This window comes from Dendroctonus ponderosae, unplaced genomic scaffold (assembly GCF_020466585.1).
Source record: "Dendroctonus ponderosae isolate FM_Combo_2020 unplaced genomic scaffold, Dpon_F_20191213v2 Dpon_F_20191213_5, whole genome shotgun sequence".
Lineage (NCBI taxonomy): Eukaryota > Metazoa > Arthropoda > Insecta > Coleoptera > Curculionidae > Dendroctonus > Dendroctonus ponderosae.
In genome coordinates this window covers 6,201,746-6,227,001 of record NW_026018715.1, presented here as the reverse complement: position 1 = coordinate 6,227,001, position 25,256 = coordinate 6,201,746, and the positions used below count along the sequence as shown (strand labels likewise).

The following is a 25,256-nucleotide window of genomic DNA, read 5'->3' as shown; positions in this document are numbered from 1 at the left end:
ATACCTATACGCTTCTGATTTGTACCTTGATAATTCTAAAACCCCTAATAACGAAATATTCCCGTTTTTACTAACACTTTAATATTTCAAATAAAACACCCGATAGAATATATTTGTTTTAAATTCGTAACTTTATGTATCGGTAATGTAGGTTTTAAATATGTCGGTATTTGAAGCCAACTTAGCTTCTCCCTCTTCTTCTAGATTAGAATAGAATTTATTTTTTATTCCAATAGGAGGCTTTTTCAAAAATAAATATAATAATCCCCAAGAAGACATAGAAAACAGTGACAGAACAGAAGGAAAATACAATTAAACACCTCGCGTCACCAATAAATTACTACTAATATAAATAATACTAACATTAATGAATAAAATTGTGTTTTAATAATTATGCTTCGCTTGTTATTAGTTTTTTCAGAATACACAAAAACTGCAATTGAACAAACAAGATTATGATAAAAACACATGGATTGATTAGGATACTGCAGGGCGAAATCATGCATCGTTTTTACTGCATTTTATAGACTAATATACCGGATGTAATGTTACAAAGAACATATTTTTTCGCCGGATTTGTGGCTTCGAAAACAGCCAGAAAAGTAATCCAATTTAAAAAATATTCCATACAGGATGTGCCATAAAWATTCGGTAWATTWAWRRMACATCCTGTAWRRWGTAAACATGTGGCAAGGAACATCAAGTGCAGCATTTGTGCTTCATAAATATAAAGTCAACAACGCAGTACTTTCGAGATACTAGGTGTTGCAGTTAGAAATTTTAAAATTTTATTGGTTTTTTTCGTTTGGGTCTTTGCAGTTTTTAAACAATTTAGCTCAAATTTACAACAACCATGTTTCGCTCTAGAGTCTACACCGTTCAGTGTGTCACATGGTTTCTAGAAYRTAGAGGGTGATACTTTTTTGAGGCCGGTCTTCTTTTATCGCTCTGAACTGTTTTGTAATGCCCCAATGCTGAAATCTAACAAAATTTTGACAAATWWATTTTTCCATTTWGAAACTTTGTTGCCTCTTTCTTTTCTCTTGTATCTGCCAACCTTTTCGGGTTATTTACAAAAGGAGTAGGTATGCTTCCTCTCGGAATTTKTCMTTAGTAGTTGTTMAAAATAATAATTTTTCGTTGTATTTACTWTATATTAATGTCTCAAGTTTGAAAGTTTTTAAACTGCGTGGTTGGAGTGAATAAAATAAAAAAATCCCCAAATATCGGAYATAATAATAATAATATTCAGAATGTTTTGAWTGAAATAGCAAATCTGTTCGTATTTTTAGCTTCAACAAAATGAACATTGTAAATAGATAAACATGYATGTAATGTATACATTTTTAGGACTGGTATAGAGAAGACCCAAAACTTGTATAGAAAAGATTAGAGAAGCGAAAAAATKWATGGAAAAATTYAATTAAAAATGAGAAMTGAGAGAGTTCCAAATTAGTGCTAAATAACAGTAACACATACTTTAAAACCGTTTTCTACTATAAAAATCGAACCGTTTTATCTAGGGTTTATATCGAGGGAATAAGAGCAGATCCCATTTGCCGTTATGAAAGAAAATATATTAATATGCAATCTCTAAATTAAATAAATTCTTCATTTGTAAATTATATATTTAATCGTAATAGAAAACAATTTTACTTTGGAGAAAATGAAATATGCGTTGGATATCCTGTCCTGACGATCTGTACATATCCCTTTCCTTAAATTATACCTCAGAACGTTCAATTCCCACTGCTAATTTTGCAATATCACTGAGGTAATAGTCCAGTATTGTACCGTACATTCTCTTGAAATAAATAACATTATTTATCCCAAACAAATTTAACTCAATTAATAACTAAACAGGCTGTTTAATTAAGGGGCATTTATAATGGAGACGCCGTACAAACTACAATGAAGGAACCAAAGCATAGAAGGGGAGAAGCAATTTATAATGCAGAAACAATGTGATAATACACATTCTATTGAACAGTAACGCGATCAGCTCGTACACTTTCTTCGCTTCATAGATAGTAAAGTTTCACGGTAAAATAACTCGAAATCATTCGTTGCTCGTAAAGCATAAAAATTGAAAAATGTATAGGCATAATATACATAGTGTTTCATTTAAACACCAGATTTTAAAAGTTATTTAAATATTGTTTTATATATTGTTATATATATTGTTTATTATTATATGTTATATATATATATTGTTATATTATATATGTTATATATATATTGTTATATTATATATGTTATATATATATTGTTATATATAATCTCAGTGAGGTATACTGTACCAAACAGAAATTTGAAAGTTTCGCAAAACAAAACTGGCTGCTTAATGGAAACCAAAATACCATTTGAAGGAGACATCAACATTTACGTTTTATATGCTCACAACAGAAATGCTTCTGACAAGAAAAGTTGTAACCAAGAAAGCATATCAAATTCACCCAAAAAATGTGAAGGGAACGAGCAACTGGTGGCGTATCATATGAGTAAATAAAAGCCGACTCAGAGCTTTGAATAAAGATATTGTTTCTTCTTGCGCGATACATTTTCCATAAATACTTAATCCTAAGGTCGAAAATCGGCTTTATTGTTTAACTTAGCATCTAAAACATTCCAAATTTCCTGTTGCTGGAATGACGCAAAATATTGAACCAAAATCCAAATGAATGAAAATAAACTCGGTAGTTTAGCATTGCTGTCTCATTTTCAAACAAGATCCAGAATATCTGCATACCTGTAGGCAAATTATCAACCTGTTACTGACAGTCCTGATGAATAAATTAAAGCTTACGTCTCTCATGCATGCAAATCATTCGAAATAAACTAGTTTCAAAAAGTCGGCACCAACTTGTAGCATTTCATTCGTGTTAGCTTCGGTGTTTACATTCGAAATTCCGATTGCGTTTAATCCATTTTCGCATTTTTGAATAAGCGCACCCGAATGAAAACGATTTAATAACCCGAAAGGCGCTGCACACGTTCCTGACAATTACCGATAATGCCCTTCAATATGCCGAAGCGGAATAAAAAGGTGATTTGTATGGTAAGTGCATTAAAGTATAAAGTTCAAGCAGACCCAATCGCTTTAAAAAATTAAACTGAATTTGTCAATCGACCTAATAAGCGTTTTAAATCGAGTTTTCACATGCAGTCAACTACCAGAACAAAAGCTGTTTTAAAATAAGCAATTCTATTGGGTTTTTTTCGAACTCGTATCAGTAAAACCACCTACTCGCTACTCGAAGTTGAAAGCATTGCATCTAAAAAGAAATACTTATTAATTTACTGTCATACAAATCATTTAAAAACCTAAATAATTAAAGTAATAATAACAGATGTAGTGCTGAAAGAAAAAAGAACACCATCCTTAAAACTTTCTAAATGGATCCTGAGATGAAACCTGAGTACTTGGACAAAATTAATGCGAATAAGTTCCAACAATACTTTTTCACATATCCACACTTTCCACGTATTCACTTAACATAATCCTAATTTAAAGCAGGAAATTTTTACGCTAACTCTCTCACACCTTAGCTGAAAAATGTATTTCTTCTATAGCTTTGTCCCATTAAACTATTTCTATATAACTATAAACCAAACTATTCAAACATAACAATAAACTAAAAATCTACTTTCATGCATGATCAGTAATGCGAAGTCTGCCTGAATCAGACATTCGAAATTACGTTTTGCCGAAAAAATAAAAACATTTCTGTTGCATTGACGTGGATAACTTCAAGTGGCTGAGCTCGAAAATTAAACATCAAAGTGCAAGTATTTCCGACTAGATATAACGCTAAAAAGACAGCTTGTAATTTATAATTCTTAGATGAACTATTTATATGCATACGGTGTATCCAAGATACGAATGAATGATGATCGTGAAAATGTAATGTTGGAGCACTTTTATACGCAATATTTAAAATTTATCTTTTCATGATCTAAAACAGTTTGTCATTGCCACGTTGCCAGTCAAGTACAACTGTATTTTGTTACTTAAAGTGAATGAATTACTCCAAAATCTCTTTATTTATGCAAAATAGATACATATACATGTATTTCTGAGCTAGTCACTTTGACCTTTGCCTACCGATTTTCTCTAAGTATCTGCTTTTAGCTGCTAGATACGAAAATTTCAGTAATTAAAATATTTGGTTAAACCCAATAAACTGATACATTGCAAATAAGAGTAATTTAAATGTTTAGTTATTTGCAGCAGGATCGCCTGTCATAATATGTTGTATTACTGAGGAAATTCGTTTCATTTCAATGTCGAACAAGAATATAAAGTATACATAATTTTTTTGCAGTGTATACGTCCAATACACACTTTGTTAGTCGCTTATTCTAGAATATAGTATTTGCTAGTAAAAAAATGCACATTTGGATGATCGCATGTGTGAGAAAATAGACATCTTTCCACCCACATCCAGATCCCAAAAAGTAGTCTGACTTCTTTAGCAGTTAAAAGATGTTTTAATTATTTTTTCGTGTGTATAGATTCATTATTTGTTTATTTTCAGGGCGTAAGAAATGTAAATTCGTAGATTAATAAGATTGCAAGATAATAAAAAAATATTACAAAAAGACAAATTTGTGTTTTTTCACAATTTTATTATTAATTTTTTTCGGTGCTCAGAAAATAACGCGAGTGTGATTGAAAAACAAGTTACTTAATATCTCGTATTCCCCTAGTTTTCAGAAAATTTGTGTACATCCTAAATTCATGTCTTGCACAAATTTACCTAAACTAGACCTATTTACAAGACTTAATACTAATTGATATTAATGTGTAAGCCTCCTTAGTTATATTCAAGGATAAAACCGGCGATTAATGATTGGATTTTCAATAATATTAAGGTTAACAATAAACGTTTAATTTGGATCAGCCTGTATATCGAGCAGAACTACAATTCTTCAGTAGAAACAATCAATTAAAATTATCTGCCTAGAGTTCCACTTAGAGAACTCAAAGCCAAATCAGTTTTACGGAAAATAATAATTGGAGCCCTTGAAAACCCTCGTTATTAAAGAACGCTGAGGAATTAAGAGAACCGAACTAGGGAAAATAGACTTTCTCGGATTTCATCAAGGAAATCTTTTTAAAAACTGTTTTATTTAAAAATGTAAATTTGACTACTAATTGCAGAAACTTCCAATCTCATTTCAAGTGGATTTTATTATTACCCCGAGACTATCAAAAGAACGAATGATAAAATATTCTCGAGTTAACAGAGATTTATTTTTCGGTCGGTTTTTATTTAAAATCCGGCAGTTTGGGGGAGTGGAAAATTGCGGTTAAGGTTTGGCAAGATTTTTTTTCTATAGAATGTGCAAACATCAGAAAGCCCCAGTGCTATCAAACTATTTGGGAAACTACATTATAAGGGTCCATTTCCACTAAATCCACTACCTTGACCCTGAGATAAAACCGGAATTTCAGACATCCGGTAAAGCGTTTCCGCGTATACAATCCAAACTTTCATTTAGGCCACTTAACCAGGGGTTTAATTTACCTACTGCTGACCAAGTGGATTAGTTAGTCGTAGCAAAGGAATTAGCACCCATTCCCTCTTCAGTCTTAGACAAGGGATTTTGAAATTACAAAAAAATCACTAGATGAATATTATAAATAAACAACCACTCAGCTAATTAGAATTTGCTGATTTATCAATAAAATATGTGCGACGCACGCTAATTTTTAGAGAGAAATTGACCAAAAGTCATGAAAATTTATGTACGAATGTGTCTACCTATATACCGCGGGCGACCAAAAATTTACCAAATAATCATTTATTTGAGTGCAAAATTCTTAGTTTAAAAAACAAGCATTTACAGGATGAGTCAAATGGCTCACTAACCTCTTAAGGGACTACTAAGGCATATCTATTCAGTGCGGCAAAAAGATTTTGGAAAATAATACATTTTATTTATGGAATATTTTAGTCTAGTCCTTCAAGATGCACTTTCAACTCTGTTATTAAGCAATGGAAAATATAGCAAAACTATTTTTTTTAATGTATAGAACTGCGCAACTATGTATTCAGGTAGATATTTGTTGTTTGTGGAACTTTAAAGTATAACAATGCCCAACATGCCCAACATAAAGTTGACCTTCCTTTCGTACACTTCAAATAGATCAAATCACCTACATGAGAAACGTTCAGAATTAACGGTTGGTTTTCTATTACAAAAACAATAACTCTTTTTACAAAGTCAAAATTAAATTACCTAAAATCCTGAAAGTGGTAGCAACTGAACAACTGACTGCTGAAGGCAGTACTCATAAGTAATGGCGTCTTGAGTAGTTGAAGATCTCTACAATCATGTCGAATTTTCCTTCCTTAAAGCTTTGCTTTAATATGGAGTCAATAGGAACAATGAAAACAGATGTTGTGAAATCAGGTTATGAACGTAAGTTGAGTAATTCAGTGATAAATTGTGTGGGTCTTTGACAAAACGCTTGTATGTGTTTTGATTGAAACGCATCAAATCCACACACGGAAAACCGTTCAAAGGTTTAGCGCACATTTTCCTTGATCCTCAACGTTTCGCATAATACCTGTAGGTCTGCATTTCTACTGTTTACTGAACTTTTTTCAACAGAGAACTTTGTGCAATTTTGTGCCAGAACTCAAGTAATGAGAGTTCGCGATGATACGTGGATATTTACCTCATTGCTTCGAGAACCCAATTGAAAAACTATTTTGAAAATGCTGTGAATGAAGCTGAAAGTTAATGAGGAAAATATAACTTGCAGGTGCGCCTAAATACATTGCTTTAAAATCTACGACTTAATATCATGAGAAATCTCGCATTTTTTAGAACACTGTATTATTCTTTGCTATTTTGTCTTCCGTCTTCCATACAGACAACACCTTCAAAGGAATTACGCCAATTTTGCACGCAAAAATTATTGAAAAACAAGAAACAAGACAAAATCAAAGACAACGAAATGAGAACGAAGTATTTTTAGATAATTATACAAACATTTATTACTAGCTCTTCTATAAATACTTCTGGCGCATAAAATTGTAACAGATTGGACAATGAGAAATAACCCTATTTTCGGTCATTTTTAACCTCCCCTTGTATCAACTATATAACTTAGGTCTGGATAACACTGTGTTAAGTCGCGGTTTTTAGTTGCTACCGCTCTTTGAGTGGATGAATTATAACTCATTAACCGATGAGTTATAACTAATTTATTAAAGTGGATTAAAGCTTTGCAAGCTCCGAAGCGTCGAGAATGGAATTTTAACATTAAAAAAAAACGGCCACCAACATTTTTAATGAGTAATGTCTTACCACTTTGTCGAAACAACTAAAAACAAAAAGGGCACCATATTTTTTATAGTTTAAATAGCCATAATTTAAATAACGTTTTCCCAGTGCAACGGGACTGCGCCAGTGACCGGAGTTGAGTTGAGTTTGTTGGCGAGAGGCGCATAAGCCATCTGTGCAGCATTGCGCCAGCTCCTAAAAATGAACTGAGTTACCCAGACCTAATATGACTTATCATTCCATTTGACTGATAGATTAATCGAAAATTAGCTGTTCTCTTAATAAATCTGAGTAATGACTGAATCCATTTCAAGAGGCCAAGACGTCTACATCATAAGTTAAAGTGCAAAAGAAAACTAAACGACAAAAACCATGTGCGAAAAGTAAATTGTTTTAAAGGTAACTAAATCTAAGAGAAAAAAGACACAATTAGCGCTTCCATAAAATCATGTTATTTAGAATTTCCATAAGCTGGAATATAAATTAGATACTCAGTTTATTTTTAAACATTGATATAACAGTGATCAGTGGAAATGAGTCCTTCTGAGAAATAAGAGAGTTTTATAACACATAAAAAATATTCTATTCCAATGGTAATAGAACAAACGACAACAGCAAAAAACAATACAAAGATTTGTTCATTATTTGACTGAAGGAAACTTTTCTCAGTCAACATACCGGTTTTCAAGGAAAAAAATATGCAATTTCGAAAAACCTGCAAAGAAGAACAATCAAATTATTTTTTCTTACTTAAAATTTAAAAAATTTATGAGATAGAGAAACCATCCAAAGAAATAAAAAATAACAAAAACATCGTTTTTAATGTCGAAAGTTGAAATGGTAAATGACTCCGACAGCGACAAAATGTTATGGTATGAATTTACCTCGGTTAATTTGGAATAACATTGGGAACAGTCACAATCTGTTTCGCTGCTTCACATTCCTAATTATTGATTTTAATAAATTAAATTTGTATTTGGGGGAATAAATTGCTGATCAAAATTCAATGTAGTCAATGGTAAATATATTTTAATAATTAGAAGGCAACATTTAGCACGGCTTTTAGCAGCTAATTTAACGATTAACGTTAACTTAGGTCGCGTTCAAAAATAAAATAATCCATCAATTAATATCCATGGCGCAAAAATAAATTTGGCTTAGCGCTTACTTTCCAATAAATGGACCAAAAACCCTCAATGCTGCTGAACTATCAGAAGGATCAGTGATCAAATATATCAACTTATTAACAAAACATACTTTAAAGCACAAAGAACATTTCTGGAAAAGCAAATTACGCCTCGAGCTACTAAAAAAGTGAGTTATAATTTGAAAGAATCTCAAAATAAGTTGACAAAAATAAATTTATTAAATAGGAATAAAAATAAATGAATTTCATCAATATCGTGTCAACATTCAACAGAACACTAAGGAGACTTTCATGGCGTACGTCCCTTGTTCCACATTTCCCCAGGGTGTTGTTTCCACTCTTTGGAACTTTTACCACATTTTATTCGATAAAGTTTTTCCCGTTACCCCGTGTTCGGCATTTGGTTTCCTATGACGTCTGATTGACGGCCGACTATTATCCCGGACAGTGAAACGTGTTTAGTTGGCCGCGAAAGAAACAGCCGACAATCAGGAAACAAACGCATATGCCCGCCATGTGGGATCTTAAAATTGAAACCCGGATGGATTTGACATATAAAAAGTTTCCAGTTACGCACGTGGTTGGGATTTACTATGGAAACGTTATAAATAGGCGAACATATAAATAGTTCTTAAATTCATCCAGATAGTGTAAATCGTCGGCAGATTAAGTGATAGTTAGTATTACACTAACTTTCCCACTAACTATTACTTATTAGTATTACCAGTCATTTTATTTTCACAAGGAATGTGGTGTCCATATTTTGATAGTTGTCCAAGATGTTTCGTTAATAATACAAGAAAAGTGCCTTTATGTTAGAGCGAATTTGCTGCTGCTAAAAACATCGAATTACGATATAAATGCGGAACGTTGCGTAATAATTTTGGATTTTTTTATAACTTGACAGTGACCTAACAATTATTTGCATAGTGTTGGCCCCTAAAGATAAATTCGATTCCCAACCGTACTGTGCTCGATGCGCTCTTTCTTACACCCGCGCAACGCTCGTCCGACTTAACTCAACCGCGTGATTGAGTAGAAGAATAGTATCGGTTTCTTTGCTGGAGATAAATTTTTACGCGACTGCTGTTCACCGCGGAACGTTTCCAACAAACTTAACTGCTTTCTTTGGAAGCAGATTTCAATTTAGCCAATGTGAAGAGACAATTTTTTTATGGTCATTTTTTTATGGTTAGAAGGAAAATGCTTTCCATGTATTATTAATGAGGCTTGTAATTTTCAAACAATCTAAAAGGTATGGTGAAGGACATCAGAAACCGACCGAGTTTTCCAAACTTAAAACGAGTCAAACGTTTCTCAGAAATTCAAAGGCTGAAAATCACTTCCGAACTAGCTCCTTTCATGCTATCTATTGAAACAAATCTATCTCGCAAATAGATCATTTTAATGACAAAACGATTACAAACTTTCTGCGGCTTTGCTAACAGAAAATGACTTAGGAATGACGTAATTTAGAAAAAATACCGCTAGCTGAATTTATGAATACAATAATTTGAGGAATAACGATTTGTTGTTGTCACAAAAAATACATTAAAAGGAAAACATTTGTAGTAAAAATAGAGAATAACGATACATTTCAAATCTTACGAAAACAATATGATACATTTTCAAACGCACTGCTCACATTTTAAAGGATAAAAGTCTAAAACAGATGCATGCTTCATGTAGAAGTAACAATTTCGAGCACGCCTGATCCGCGAACAGCCTGAAATTATCTTTGTATTTATTATACAGGGTGTCCGGTAAGCACATGATCAAAAGGATACTACGATATTGTTTGCATTAAAAGAAGACGGTCTGACCTAACTTTTATTAACAAAAAAATCTGGCTCCCCTACTTTTGATGGTCAAAGTTCTTCAGAAAAATGTATTTTTTGAAGTATCAGGACAATGGTACGATGTATTTTAGTGAAACACTGTGAATTTATTCTTATGTAAGACTCATATTTTGATGAAACAATCGAGTTCATCCGTTTTGGACAAGTGGTGAATTATTGAGTGTCGTGGCACAAAAACGTCCAGAACTTTTTATTAGGTGGCTCAACTCGTTTTTTTGGTTGATGCACTAATTTATTCACAATGTTGTGCTCTTTGTAAAATCTTGTAGCAGTCACAGTTTTTGCGAAAAAAAAGATTTGTATTATCGTGCCACTTAAGGCATAAATTAATTGTCAATCAATCTCACAAATTCGTTTCCAATTACCTTTTCTAATGAAGAAGTGACCGACATGGTCAAAGTATTAGGGTTTTGCGAAGACAACTTGCGGGAAAGCGTACACGTTTACGTAGCGCATATTTGCAGTCAATGTCTAACACTGTTAAGTGGCAAGAAAACAGACATATTTTTTGCGCAAAAATTATGAATGCCTCAATATTTTACAGAGCACAAAATTGTGGATATCATCAACCAAACAAAATGAGTTGATTGCATCCACCAAATAAACAGTTTTGGTAGTTTTTGGTTGGCATTGAATAATTCACCACTTGTCCAAAACGGCTGAACTCGATTGTTTCATCAAAATATGAGTCTTACATAAGAACAAATGCACAGCGAGTTCACCAAAATTCATCGTACCATTCTCCCGATATTTCAAAAAAGATACATTTTTTGAAGAACTGTGACCATTAATAGACCAGACTTTTTTGTTAATGAAAGTTAGGTCAGTCTTTTGATCCAAAGAATATCGCAGCGCCCTTTTGACCATGTGCTTACGGGACACCCTGCATAATATGTATAATGTATTTCTGTATAAATAGATCAATGACAAGTAAGTAAACAAACTCCTTCTCATTGCTGATAGCAGAGTGCCTAACACGTAATTCTGGCATACTAAATGTATTTTGATGATAGTATTGACAAACAACCTAAACATTAATAAAATTCCGAAAATACCTTTTTACTTGTTGGATGGTCTAAACTACGATAAATCATAAACGGGTGACAATAAACCGATCGCGTAACTAACACAAAAGCACGACATTTTTTTCCCCGAATTCGTATTTTATTATAATATCATATTTGGGAGCGTGAGCTTAACAGACAATAAAATCGTGTCAATCAATTGTAGCTGTCAGTGAAATTTTGGCCCACCGAAGAGATGAGAGACATCACACCACCCGAATCTCAGCAAGAAATCGTTACGTGCTATTTTCCCTTTCAACGTGATCCGAAAATAGAAATGTCTATATACTCAATCCTTCAAATTTAGAGCAAACTGTCTCGACATTTATCCAGTTAAAAAACGAGTTCGATGAAACACATGAAAAAACAGTTTAAATAAAACAGTGATGAGCAAAGCTCTAGAAGCGAGCAATCACCAGTTTATTATATTAAAGATGTGCAATGGAAAACTACCTATTATAATTTCTTGACAAATGAAAAACGAAATAATACACGAATTTCTATTAATAAAAAGCCTGGAAGCTATAATGTTTAAACTGATTCCATAATTTGCGAGTTTCAGCGTGTAGCCAATTAAGTGCGAGCGAGCATGGTAATTAAATTGTACATTTAGTTAGTTCGCTTTAAAGTAGCTTAATCTCGTATGTTCCAAACAAGCAGGAGCAAATTTAAAAACGAATTGCAGAGAAAAAAGTCCTACCTGAGATTGCTGGTGAAATTAGCATGCTTGTGCAACCATTCCGGCTCAAATTTAGAAATTAAAATGGTTTTTGGTATGAAAAGTGCACATTTTAAGACAAGCAGAGCATCGCATTTCAACTGGAAATATGATCCAGATCGTAAGAGGCGTCTGTGAGACTTTCGCAAAATTTAGAAATATTTTTTAAGTGCTGTTAATTATAGAAAAATGAACGTTTTAAAGCTCCATCACGCTGCAACTAGAGTTTCAGCTCAATCGCTTTTTCTACGTATGCGCCAAAGAGTAAAAGCGTTTTTTGAGACCCGCATTAATTTTGAATTTTCGCATTTTGCGCGAAAACTAAAAATGTTCCTGAAACGATGTCCGCGATAATAAAGTTGATAATTTAAGGCTCTATTCTGTTATGACACCTAAAACTTTGCAGCTCAATCGGTTTTCAAAGTTTGCGCCAAAGACTAATAGTGGTACTGAAGACCCGCATTAACTAAGAATTTTCCAATTTTGCATGTGAAAAATCTTGAACTTAATTTTTTTTAGTAACAATTTCGTTTGGTTTTGTTGTGTGCCAATTGGAAAATTAAAGTTGAAAGTAGCAGGTGTGGGACAATGATGAAAACGTCACTATTCAATTATTTGTCGACGTTTCGACATTTACTGGGGTCTTCTTCAAGGCTTAAATGTGTGAACCTTCTGTCTGTGCAGATTCATTATGGTGAATGCATATTCATAACAAGGCAATAGTTATTTTTTTAAAATTCGTAGTTATGCATAATCTCAGTCTGCAGTGCAGAATATAACAGACTCGATCTTACGCAGTATGAATTTTTAAAACATAACTAGTGTCTTGCCATAATTTGAGCCTTAGACTCTAATAAATGTCGAAACGCCGGCAAATAAATAAATAACGCGTTTTCATCATTGTCCGACACCTGCTACCCTCAACTTAATTTAAGTAACGTTTTCCCAGAGCAAAGAAACGGAGTTACTGCGCCGGTTCGTTGAATTGGCGCACCACGCCATTTGCGCAGCACTGCGCCAGCTCCTAAAATATAACTTAGTTACCTACACCTACTCAATTGTGCTAAGACAACTAAAACTTTGCAGCTCAATGTTTTCTAAGTATGCGCCAAAGACTAAAATCGGTTTTTAAGACCCGTCTTAACTATGAATTTCGCACTATGCGTGAAAACTAAACATTCCAAAGACAATGTCCCATCAAAAAAGTGCACAATTTATGGCTCTATTCAAAAGCAACAGGTTCTGAAAATATGAGCCAAAGGGTTTCAAGACACGCATTAATTTGGAATTGTCTCATTTTGCGGGAAAACTAAACACATTCCTAAAAAGATGTTTGCTATAAAAAAGCTCAATCGGTTCAACAACTGAGCGCAGCTCTTCCGATGCGAAATAATTTAAAAAATTTGCACTTTGCCTGAGAATTACATTCCTTAAATGAAGTTACGTATGAAAAAAATAATTTCAGGCTCCATCCCGCAGCAATCACAGCTAGAACTTTGCAGTTCAACCGGTTCTCTAAATATGAGCCAAGACTTCATCAACAACCAAAACAAAAGAACATTTTAACATTCTTAAAGTCAACAGATGGAATTGAGTTTAGAAATATTTATAAAAAAAATAAATACATAAATAATCAACTCCCATTCCTTTGTTTCATTCGCGTTGTTTGCATTGCGGAAGGCAAATACATATGTGTTGTGGGCATCTTGCTTAAATATTTATTTGGAAACCACTTTCGCAAATTGTATGTCAAGATGATAAGATATCTGCAATAAAACAACCAAAAAGTTATCTTTCCGCAACTGCTAAGTTTGCAGCTTCAGATATGTTTCTGTTTTTCACAGGTGCCTTCCCGCAACATGATTAACTCAAAAAGTTATAAATGAAGAAGTTTCATCTGGAGAACTTATTTTCATTTCGGTAATTTATTGCAGTACTTAACTAAATTGAGAATATGGCCACTAAAACTGTACACGTGTAGTTTATGAAGAAATATAAATTACGCAAATTAAAACAGAGGCAAGATATGCAAACAGTTAAAACCCAACTAAGTATGGTGAGACATGTTAAAATCAGGTAAAAATCATCTAAATATTAACCAAATTTAAACCAACATTTAATAGATGTCTTTTCAAGAAAATGAAAGCCTGAAAGAATACAAAACCCTTTATTGACATTTAACTTTCGTTCAACACCTGCCGGCGTCGATTAAGCGACAATTCGGGATAAAAGTTTAAAAAGCGAAATAATAAACCCTTTGAAGAATATGCTGCATTATCAAGAATAAACAAAAGCGAACACAATCTGGCTTCTATAAAATACCGTTGTCTACCTGTCCAGAATGGGTAGCTTCTGCTATCGGGGATTTTCAGCCGCCTTTCAAAACTTTATATTATTTACGTTTTGAAATGTAGGATTTATTTCGTTCGCAGCTTCAGATTGAAGAAGATTTGAAAATTAATATCGGCTCGGAGCAAAACCGGCTAAATGGTTTTCTAAGTCTACGGCGGATTTGGAAAGTCAGTTTTAATGAATCTTCGATGCCACAGCGCTATAAATTGATTTGGAAATATACGAAACGCTGCTCAATAATGCAACATCTGTAAAATTATTATGGTATTTGAACAGGTTAATCGGATTAACTCCTCTCGCCAGAGCTTGATTTTTAAATGGTATTTGCAAAATACTTTTAGAACCAACATTGACTAGCTGCGAAAAATTGAGGTTTTCCAAAAGCGGTGTAATTTAAATTTATTGCCATTCTGAAATTTCCGGCTAAAACGTAAAAAAGTGGATGATTTAGAACACAGAAGAGTACGAGAAACAAGTGGCATAAATATTGTCCAGAGATTTCAGAGCAGCATTTCAGTAAAAATGCACTGAAGGGTTGCTGAGCGTTACTCAGCAGCATCTTCAAAGTTTATTTTTTCAGTTCAGTTCCGAAAGAAATTAAATACAATTTACGAAAAAGTAATAAGCATATGATTTTTCGTCAACTCAAAATTAATTTGCATTTTTAGGATCTTGACTTTTTTGTGTGACCCCATTTTTGCGTAAAAAATAAACTTCGAATCGTTGTAGTACTTGACTTTCCAAGTGCGAAAATATTGATACAAGCGGGATACTTTTAACCAAAAGAAAAGTGGTAAACCCCTCATTTTTCCTTAACTAAAACTTACTTTCCCATTGTGTGATCAATTAGTAAGAAAAACGCCCTCTTGACATTTTTACTTGTGAGGCCCTGCTTTCAAGTTCTCACATGCCCAAACCAAATTAATATCGAACAGTTGTAGTAGTTGAGTTGCCAGCTGTTCAAAACAATTATAAAACGGATAGTTTTTGATGTGAAAAGCTCTTGAGTTTGCTTCAATAAAAACCAGTTTCCGACTTTGTGATCATTTGGGTACGGAAGTTTTTTCTTGGCAATTTTTCTTGCCGCGTAATGTTTGAGAGTAAAAAAGTTGAAAACAAGCAGTGAGAAAAAACTATGCATATAATCGTCGAGAAAACAGTAGAGACGCACTTTTCCGTCACACTATTACTTACTTTACCTGATACTAAGTTTCTTAAATAGATCAAAATAAAAAAAATCGTAAAACCATTTTTTAGGATGACTTAATTAAGTAATATCTGTGCAGTTGCGGCCACTTTGTTCCGAAGAATCAATTTTACTTCCAGTAAAGAAAATATTATTGGACGTATTTAGGGTCTTGATAAGGAAAGTATACTTTATGCATGTTCAACGGTGTTATACATTTTAACTGTAAGATGATATATATGTTTGTGAGCAAATTTATGCGTATGACTAGCAGTGTTAGTTTTCTGTTAAACATTTATAATCTGAACTTTTCCAGAGTCCAATTTTTAAATAATCCTTGATAAAAACATTGAAAAAGCATTTCCAAGAGCTAAAAAAAACAAAAAAAAAGCAGACTCTTAAAATGTTTCCTTGTTTCATTTTTTTCTACTTTCCAAATGAGTAATCTCCTAAAACGAATGATGGCAACTTTGGGATTGTATGTTTAATTTGAAGTTTGTGCTCGATTCTACAATATGGATTTTCAAATCGTTTACATGATGCAATAAGTAAGCGTTTCATGCAGCTGTTGAACCGCGAGAAGATGGAACTTGGAGCGCTTTATCACAATGGTTGTTACGACCATTCAGATATTTTCAGCCGCTTTCGAGATTAATTATTAAAAGCTTTATTAACCTTTCAGGACTGAAACGCTGGCCAAAGAATCAAAAAGGTCTCACTCTAAGGAGGTTCAAAACTTTAATGTTAGGAGTCACTTAAGGGGCAGGTACTTTTCCGCACCTCTAAGGCTAAGGCCTCTTACTCAGCATATTAAAGCAATTTAGGCACAAAAGCGTAGAGCTCAAGACTTATTTGCCAAATATTAGACTTTAAATGATATAAATCGGGCAATAACAATTTTTACTAACCGCAGCTTCGGGATTTGATGTATTAACTGTTATGATTTTTCGGGCGATTTAAAGTAGCTCAGATTTACGTTTGCTTTTAGAAAAATTGTCCCAATTACCAGTTAAACATTTTCTATTAAAAACTGCGGGTTCTCCAGGACGGAACAGTGGTAAATTTTTTTAAACTGCAAATTTTTAGTCCTAGGTTATCCGCTTTATAAAATTTTCATACCTTTTACCCAGATCGAGCCAAAGTTCAGCTGACTTATTAAGAAGTCAGGTTTAGAGACTAGTCTTAAAATCTGTAATACATATTGCATAACGTCGGTTTTTGGAATCTTCAATTTACATTCAAACAAATAATAATAAATAATAATAAATACAGGTCACCCCACAAAAATCAAATTGCAACTGAATCTCTTCTAAACTCTCCACTCGCAATGAATTAGATTGACGGAAAATAGGGCATGTTTCCGTTATAATAGAGCTACAGTAATCGATAAAACAACTAGTTGATTTCAGACTACCCTATTGCCTGACTCGAGCGCTTCTGATCCATCTGGATAAGAGGACCTTATGTAAACCGGAAACGTGGAATTATCTGAGAAAGCCTTCGGGAGAGTTGGAATTTTAATTGGATGCGAAAGAAAAAGCTCGTCTGGAAGACCGGTGCGGTTTATGTAAATGCATTTTTTTATTTTTATACCGTTGACTAAACGATTTATTTGGGAATCACTTTAATTTTCATAAAAACATCGGAAATTTAAACGCAACTTAAAAAACTGCAGAAACTTAATTAATTAATGATCCTAATAGTTAACATGTGCAGGTAGGATGGTATATTCGATTTGCTTTAGATATTAACATAATTTTATTTGATTTGCTGTCTATGAAAATAATATCGGACGACATAGCCAGAGAAGAGCAATGCAAATTTGCGACGAACAAGTGCGATAATTAATATTAAATGCAATTCAGCTTTGAAAGTTAGTTTAAATTTGCCACGAGATTGATGCATTGTTTAATGCACATATTAGCCATATAGATTGATCAAGCACCACGTGAAAGTCATTAATTATCTACAACAAGTGCATCCTTCTTCAACAAAGAGATACCAATTACTCTTGGATGTCGAAGTTCTGGCTCAGCCTTTCAAATGTACTTGAAAGTCATGGTTGGAGAGTATTCCAATTAAATTCGAAATTTTTATATCAGAGACGTTTTAATACGATAAAAGTCTGAGTTCAGGGTGAAGTAGACGATCTATTATCTGCAGTATAAACAGAATATGTCTTTTGTAAGAGCAACATTTAATTTCGGGAATATCTAAACTAGAATGCATGCGAAGGGAATTAAACTTCTCGATTTGACACTATTTTAAAATTTGAATCAATAGTTTGAATGTTTCAATCGCAACCTCTGGACCGTGCAAATGTTAGAAGAGACTTAATTTTTCATCGATTAAATAGCATTCTTGAGTTTATTAATGAGGCAAAATAGGATTTTGAGAATAATTTTCGGATTCGGAAATACTATTATTATTTGCATTTTTTTTCAAACTAAAATGAAGTCGTTATATTAAAAAGGTGCACAGTTATCCTTAACTTTCCTTCTAACTTTCACAAAAACGTGATGTCTTCGACTGCCTGAAATACATTAAACAACAATAGAAAAACTTAAAAACGTGCTTGGCTTGCTAAGGCCGTATATGTATATCTAAGGACTAAAATTTTTGTAAAGCCAAGTGGTTGAAATCGTATTACTTTGAAAATGGAATTTATGATTGTTCTTGGGTCCATTATTTACCGATGACTTTGTACATAGAGGGAATATTTCGAAATGTGGGACGAATTGATGAATATTGTCAATTGATTTTCGAGGCTTTATTTTTATGAGTTTTTTTCATGAATTATTTGTTCACTTTCTGCACTAACACCTTCATATAAAAAAATATATTGAAATAAATAGAAAACTGCATATTATTTTTTCGTCATTCGGAATAATGTCCAAATGAGAGTATTTTTTAAAAGAATTTGAAACGCAAATTGAGCTCTAATTTTTCTTTGATTATACAACTATGCCCAACTTTACAAAACTTTTTAATTCAGTCAAGAACAAATATTGACAATGCGTTCTTCAAAGGATTATAATAAATTCATGATATCTTGTAATCGCAAAAAACATAAAATTACAAGATTTTTGCAGCGGAATAACATACACAATAAAAACTTTCTGTCGCTATGGACAAACTAATAAGGAAGAACTTTAGGAACCTTTGCTTGCAAAGGTACCTAAAAAAGAAAAAAAATTAGAAATTTTACTATTTATTGAAGGCGCCCGAGAATTTCTTATTGTTTTAGCTAATAACGAACTAAAAATATTGGTCAACAAGATGTTCCGTTTCTGGTGGGAAAACATGAGCAAAGCCTAATAAATGGCCCCAAATTATCTCAAAACCTAGACTAATAATGTCTGGAATAGATTTTTAGTCTGACGAAAGTTCAAAATACTTTACAGTTTTATAAAAAAGACTTGCATACAAACAAATTATGATATAAAACGAAACGATAAAATGACAGTAAGATATTCAGAACAAATTATAAATATTTTACCATATAAATTGGGACGAGATAATATAAAATCAAAGTAATCAAAGCTGAGACAAAAACAATTGCATTGTTATTAGCTGCTTTCAGCTCATCATCAATTTGTATTTAATGTAGTCTGTTTCGTTATTTCTGCAGAAAAACATGTTGATCGTAAATAAATGTTTTGTGTAATCATAGACAAAGAAATTATGACCAAACAATGTAACTAAAAGATTACATATTTCATCAAGCTGTAGATACAAAAAATGATAGAATATCCTGGACGGTTCCCGGTCTTCTTATGGTCAAACAATTAGTACCCTGAACCCTGAGGATGGCGACAATAAATTGCCGAACGCTTGGTAGCTAAAAAATCTTGCAAAAATAATAGCGAGACAAAAAAAAATTCTTATGATTTTTCTTTGTTTGATTCATGCTGAATTTGTTCATCCGTTTTCATCTTTTAAACAATTTTTTCACCTGTAATCAGTCTACATTTTATCTGCTAGACTAAAGTTAATTAGTAGTAGTAGTTAATTAAAGTATTTCAGCTAAAACGTACTATTTCATGTCGTCCACATACTATAGTTTATTTTTTATTTTCTAATTTAAACGTTGGCAAATAGTTTTATCTGGTGATGTGATCTCTAAACTTGATAAAACATTCAATGTGGATTTGCTTTGCATGCCCAACAAATCACAAACAGAATACAAACGATGTATTATTTGAACATTGATGTCATCGTAAAAATCAGAAAATTCTTGTGATAAAAGTGACTTGATATTAAGTTATTTCATATTTATAATATTCATTTTTTTGTTTAAATTTGTATTTTTCAATCGTTAACGCTTATGTAAAGTAGTACGTTTTTCTGTCTTATGGCTGCATTATTATTGCTAAGTTTAAAAAACAAATTTATTTCTAAGTGTCGGTTTAGAATCGAATGCTTTAACGTTCGACTGTAAAGTGAAATAATCTAATAACGATATCAGAATAGGACAAACAGTTAAATTAAGATAAAGAGACAGAATGAAAACAACATTCTGACAAACACGCTGTAAGCAATTTTAAATATTCGTTTCCGCCTACTTACTAGTTTCCATTTTCTCTTAAATACGCAAAATGGACTATTGCATTTTTACACTGACATTTTTATAAATGTAAGTCAATGTATTTCCCATGTTATTTCAGAATAAATTATATAATATATTATTCTAATAAACATTTTTACTCACATTCTCCGAACTCATAGTTTGTGTGACTCTACTGCCGCCTGATTAGTTGAAAAATGTCTTACCTGAAAAAAAAAATACAATAAGTGATTGAAAAAAAAACATTCAAAACAACATCAAAGGCTTCTCATCAGAACATTTAATTAATTAAGTATAAAGAAAATTAAATAATGCCGACATGAAAAGATATGAAGAATATTTTCATTTTTAACAGAATCCAAAAGATACACGGATAAAACGCAAAGCGCACGATAGGAAATACATCAGAAAAATCCAACTCTCCACCCAGTTATGTTTCAAGTCATCTGGAAACTATTAAAAGTTTAGAGTTAGGCCTATTTCACATACCAAAATTGAAAAGACCACACTTTCTAAATCACAACTTTAAGCGTATCAACTAATAGCCGAAATTCTAGTCAATGCAATTTTCTTACTTAAAAAGTAAAAAATCAGCATTAAACATTTATGAAACAGATAGTTTAATTGATCAAAAACATTCCATAAAATTAAAAGAATCCGAATGAAGCGCCATTTATGTCTACTACGCTACGAAAAGAAATTAGCCAAGTTAAGTTAGTTTGAATTGACTAAACAAAGAGCAAGAGAATAAATTTCCATTTTGCTGGCACCGAAGCTACAATTTGTCCACAATTACTGCATTTTAAATGCACTCTGCATGTTGCGAGAAGGACACTAAGTTTTCTAGCCTGTAATTACTTAATTTTTTTTCTTTAATCTACCTGCTTGTATGAGAAGGACATTAGATTTACCGCGACTGCAACAGCGTTACTAACTCCGTTAGAATTATTTAGTTTGCTCTCCTGTGCTCGGAAGGATACCAAATCGATCCGAATTACAAATTGACTACCAGCATCATCAACTAGCATTAATTATTCACATTTCCTTCCTTAATACCGCCTGCTTGCAGCGGTACAAACATTAGCAATTATTGACTCAAGTGAGTGAAGAAATACAAGGTTTTCAACTATGCTCGTGAACGGACAGTATTTAAGTTATTGAAACTTTCAACAATACAAAACTGGCAAGTTGCAGCTTCCCAGAAACACGAAGATAAAATCCCCAAATTCAAATCCTATTTTCTCCTGCGGTTTAGGCTTGCTAGTGTTTAAGAGATTTAAAATTTAATACTCTTCACGGCGGCAAACTTCTTGTCTACTTTTTAAAGCCTTGGCTGGCTGGATAACTGTTCATAAATCTTTTAGAGAAAAACGGTTAGGTGAAATGTTTACAAACGTTATTTGGGTATAAAATTTCCTTTTCCACAAGCCATTTGTTAAATTTTGAACAAGTTCAAGTGATATGCCAGGTCAGTAGTATACCTATAATGAAATATTTAAATGTAAAAATGTGATAATAAGAAAAATTTCTGTTAAAAACTGTTTCGGCAATAAATTTAATATTGGCACTTTTTTAATGTTAGTAAATTTAGAATTAAGCGCCAACACGTTCGCCTCAGTAAATATTGCAGTGTGGCTACACTCAAAGAAGAAAATCCACAAAATATTACATACAGCACGATTTTTACCTTACTTACAAGGAAGTTTTCACATTTCGAAATTCGGCTGAGAAAAAGTATTTATAGTTGTTAAGGAATTGTTAATCGTTAGTGCTGTTAAAATAATTGAGAATAGAATTTAAAGAATTGAAGCTCGAGATACCAGTAGCAACGGTTGTTGTTTAAAAACAAAAAAGTAGTTGTTGATAGAGACTCGATTATAAAAAAGCACAAATAAAGTATCGTAAAAAACACCCAGTGGTCGTCATTATAATTATAATAATAATAAATACAGTCCACTTTTGAGTGCCAAATAAAGGCATTCCAAAACAATAGTATGCAAAAAAGTTGTCCCAACATCTTGAAATCTACTCTGAGCAAATTAGAACTATTCGAATTATTTAAACTTTGTTCCAATCGTTGATGAATCCTGCCTGGTTTTATTTATTACAAAACCGCGCATAAATACTAATTAAATAATGCAGAAAAACCCAGAAATAAATTATGACTGTGGCGTTTCAGTTAACATTGTCGATTGCAGAATTTCAAACTCTTATTTTAATCATAATCTTATTCGTTCCATCTTTATTCAACCTATATTTTCTCTAAAACTATTTATTCGTTCCTCTATTCCTTTACTCTGTCATCATGTCTAATCTGGGTGTTGTTTGCAAGTGTTATGACTCATTCCTGAAGAATTTTCATCCAAAGCAACCAACATCAAAGCCATTTTATTTAGTAAAATATTTAATTTGTATTTAACTCTATTATTTAACAACAAAAACAAATAATATGTAGACAAATAAGTTCCGATTGGCGAATATTTAGCTTATATGTTAGTAGAATTATTACATATAAAAAAGTATATTAATCAATCGATGGTAAAAATCGATAAAAACTACATCGCTTCCATAATATTTCCGAATAAAAATTTCTGATTGGTCAGTTTTTTCAGGGTATTAACCGGTAATGACAAAGATGGAATTAATCTCAGGTTTGGGATTTTAAGCGCACATTAGTCTGAAGGTCTTAGCTGTATCAGGAAACTTTGCTTTTTTAAAAGCGCAGATTTATGGATTATAAAAAATCGCTAAATATTTTAATTCCTAACAAATTGACGAAAAGTCAAAATACATTTTAACTGAGAAAGGATTCCACCATTAGATTTTTGCATCGTATCGCAGTTTTTTAATAATGAAATTGCTAAATTGATTACTTATTTTGATTATGTAAAACAAGACTATATAAATCACATGAATCTAAAAGAAATATGATTATTTGCTAAAATTGAACAAAATGAGATTTGATATTTTTTGAGACAACCGGAAAAATATGTATACGTCTAAATAAGTCGATATTGAATATTTAAAAGTGGAGATAGTACGTAAGTATAAAAATTCCCTTTAATTATTGCTTAGTAGATTGTCTGTAAACTTCTAAGAAACTAACTAAAATACGATTATCGGCTCACTGTTTCCTTTCAGATAATTACTTTTTCTTCAATGTAAAGTAATCTCAAAGAGCGTAAAACAATTTTTAGTAGTAACTAATGTAAAACGTTATTGCGCAAAACTCACCAATCTCAATCGAAAAAAAAAATTTAAATGAAGTTGTTTCTTAAACATAAAATGTAGAGGAAAAAAGTTTATCGGTTTCTGGAATAAAAGCTTTCTAATTTCCTGTGTCTTTACGCACATTTCATAACCTGATTTATTCATTAATTTGCCCTCACATTTAAGACTTGCGACTATTAGCTTAGGGGAACAGTTTATTAAAGGAACGAATATTAAATGAGTGCAACCCTAGAAATTGCATAAAATCTGCGTCTAAAAAAATAAACTTTGCAATTTGCGTATCGTTACAAGAATATTTGAAACTTCTGTCCTTAATAGACGTTTGGCAAGAAAATCGGAGTTTTAGTTGCTTCCAAAATTCAAGAATATTGTTGACCATCAAATTGTACTGCTTTCTAATAAAACGATCAAAACAAATCTATACAAATTATAACCAGCAATAGATTTACAATCTCCAAGCCCACGTTTTTTTTTTCTAAGAATTACCGCCGATTGGCAACATAAATCGATCACAACTAATACTTTTAATTAATAAACCCGTTAAAAAAATCAACAACCACAATTTTATATTATTTTCCAAACAAATTTATAAACTTAATTAAGTCACCATCAATTTCATTTGATACTGACCACAGTCGAGTTAATAAAACCCGTTTATTGGATTGTTGTACACTTTTAAATGTGCCATAAAAGCCGCATGTTTGCAATACCCCCTTGTTAAATTTGCACGTAGTAAGCGCAGTTTTAAAAGCAAACAGAACTGTTTACCCGCTCATATTTTAACTAGGTTTGAAAATTCAAATAAAAATCGCTACATTAGTTCGGTGCGCCAAGTGAGCTGAACATAAAAAAATGGCATTGATAAAGCAAATTTGTCTAATTAATTATATGCAAATATCGCGTTTGGTTTGTTTAAAGTTTTATATTTATATCACGGCTAAATCTATCAATTGAACGCATTTCTTTAACAAACATATTCGATAGCAAAGAAACAAAAATGTGCATTGGTTCGAGATCGAGAAATGTAAATATAATGAACTCTGAATAAAATATTTTCATTCAAAATATTTCAATTCCGTCAACAGAAATGCAAACAAAACCAGCCAATTTTAAACTTGATTTCCTATATTTTAAAGTAGACCAGGTTCACTGTCCAAAAACGAACAACGAAGGTGCAAAACAATGTCCATTTTTCGATGATGAAAAATGCAATTGATGCGGAAATTTTAGTCGAAAAGCGAAAATCTTCATAGAAATTCGAAGAGGTAGAGCCTGGACTCACGTGCCAATTGTAGCTACTCTTTCAGGTATAAAAAATAAAACTGAATAAATGTAATAAAAAAGGTCAATGCTAGTCTTAAAATAACGTGAATGAGATCAAGCAAAGACAAAGTCTTATTCCATACAATATATTTTTCATAATTTCTTCGACCGAATGATTTTAATAATAATAAATTAAGTATTATCGATTGCACTGAAAACATGTTAAGGAAATTCGGCGAAACAAACTTACGTACCTACACCATGACTAGAATATTATTGTGAGCTTTATTCTTCTTGCAATTATATTTTAGGAGAAAATTCATATAAGCCAAAAAAAAACAAGTACAATTAATACACATATTACAACGAGAGATGCGAAAGAGCTGCGATTTATATTTTATAGGGTGCTTATCGACTCTAGTTCATCAACTAGAAACATGAACAAATTTAAACGTTATTTAGAAAAAGGTAACAATTTACATTATTAAAGTTCCCTTTTGATGATATCAGTAGAAATTGTGGGTAATCACATATTGATTTGTTCTAGTGCTCCTTGACGAACAAGCCATA

The 25,256-nt window shown here is 32.3% G+C and overlaps 1 protein-coding gene and 1 long non-coding RNA gene across 2 annotated transcripts in view; both read right to left on the bottom strand.

Annotated features, from left to right (window-relative positions):
- LOC109539609 (polypyrimidine tract-binding protein 2) overlaps window positions 1-25,256 on the bottom strand; it is a gene marked incomplete in the record, with an annotated part of 399,312 nt that overhangs the window by 80,480 nt on the left and 293,576 nt on the right.
- The window catches only part of LOC125504642, a 44,043-nt gene continuing 19,560 nt past the window's right edge, over window positions 774-25,256 (bottom strand). The window contains exons 3-4 of the long non-coding RNA XR_007281619.1: window positions 20,337-20,398; window positions 774-981 (exon numbers count right to left, since the gene is read on the bottom strand). This is a non-coding gene — a long non-coding RNA (uncharacterized LOC125504642). The remainder of the gene's footprint in view (window positions 982-20,336; window positions 20,399-25,256) is intronic.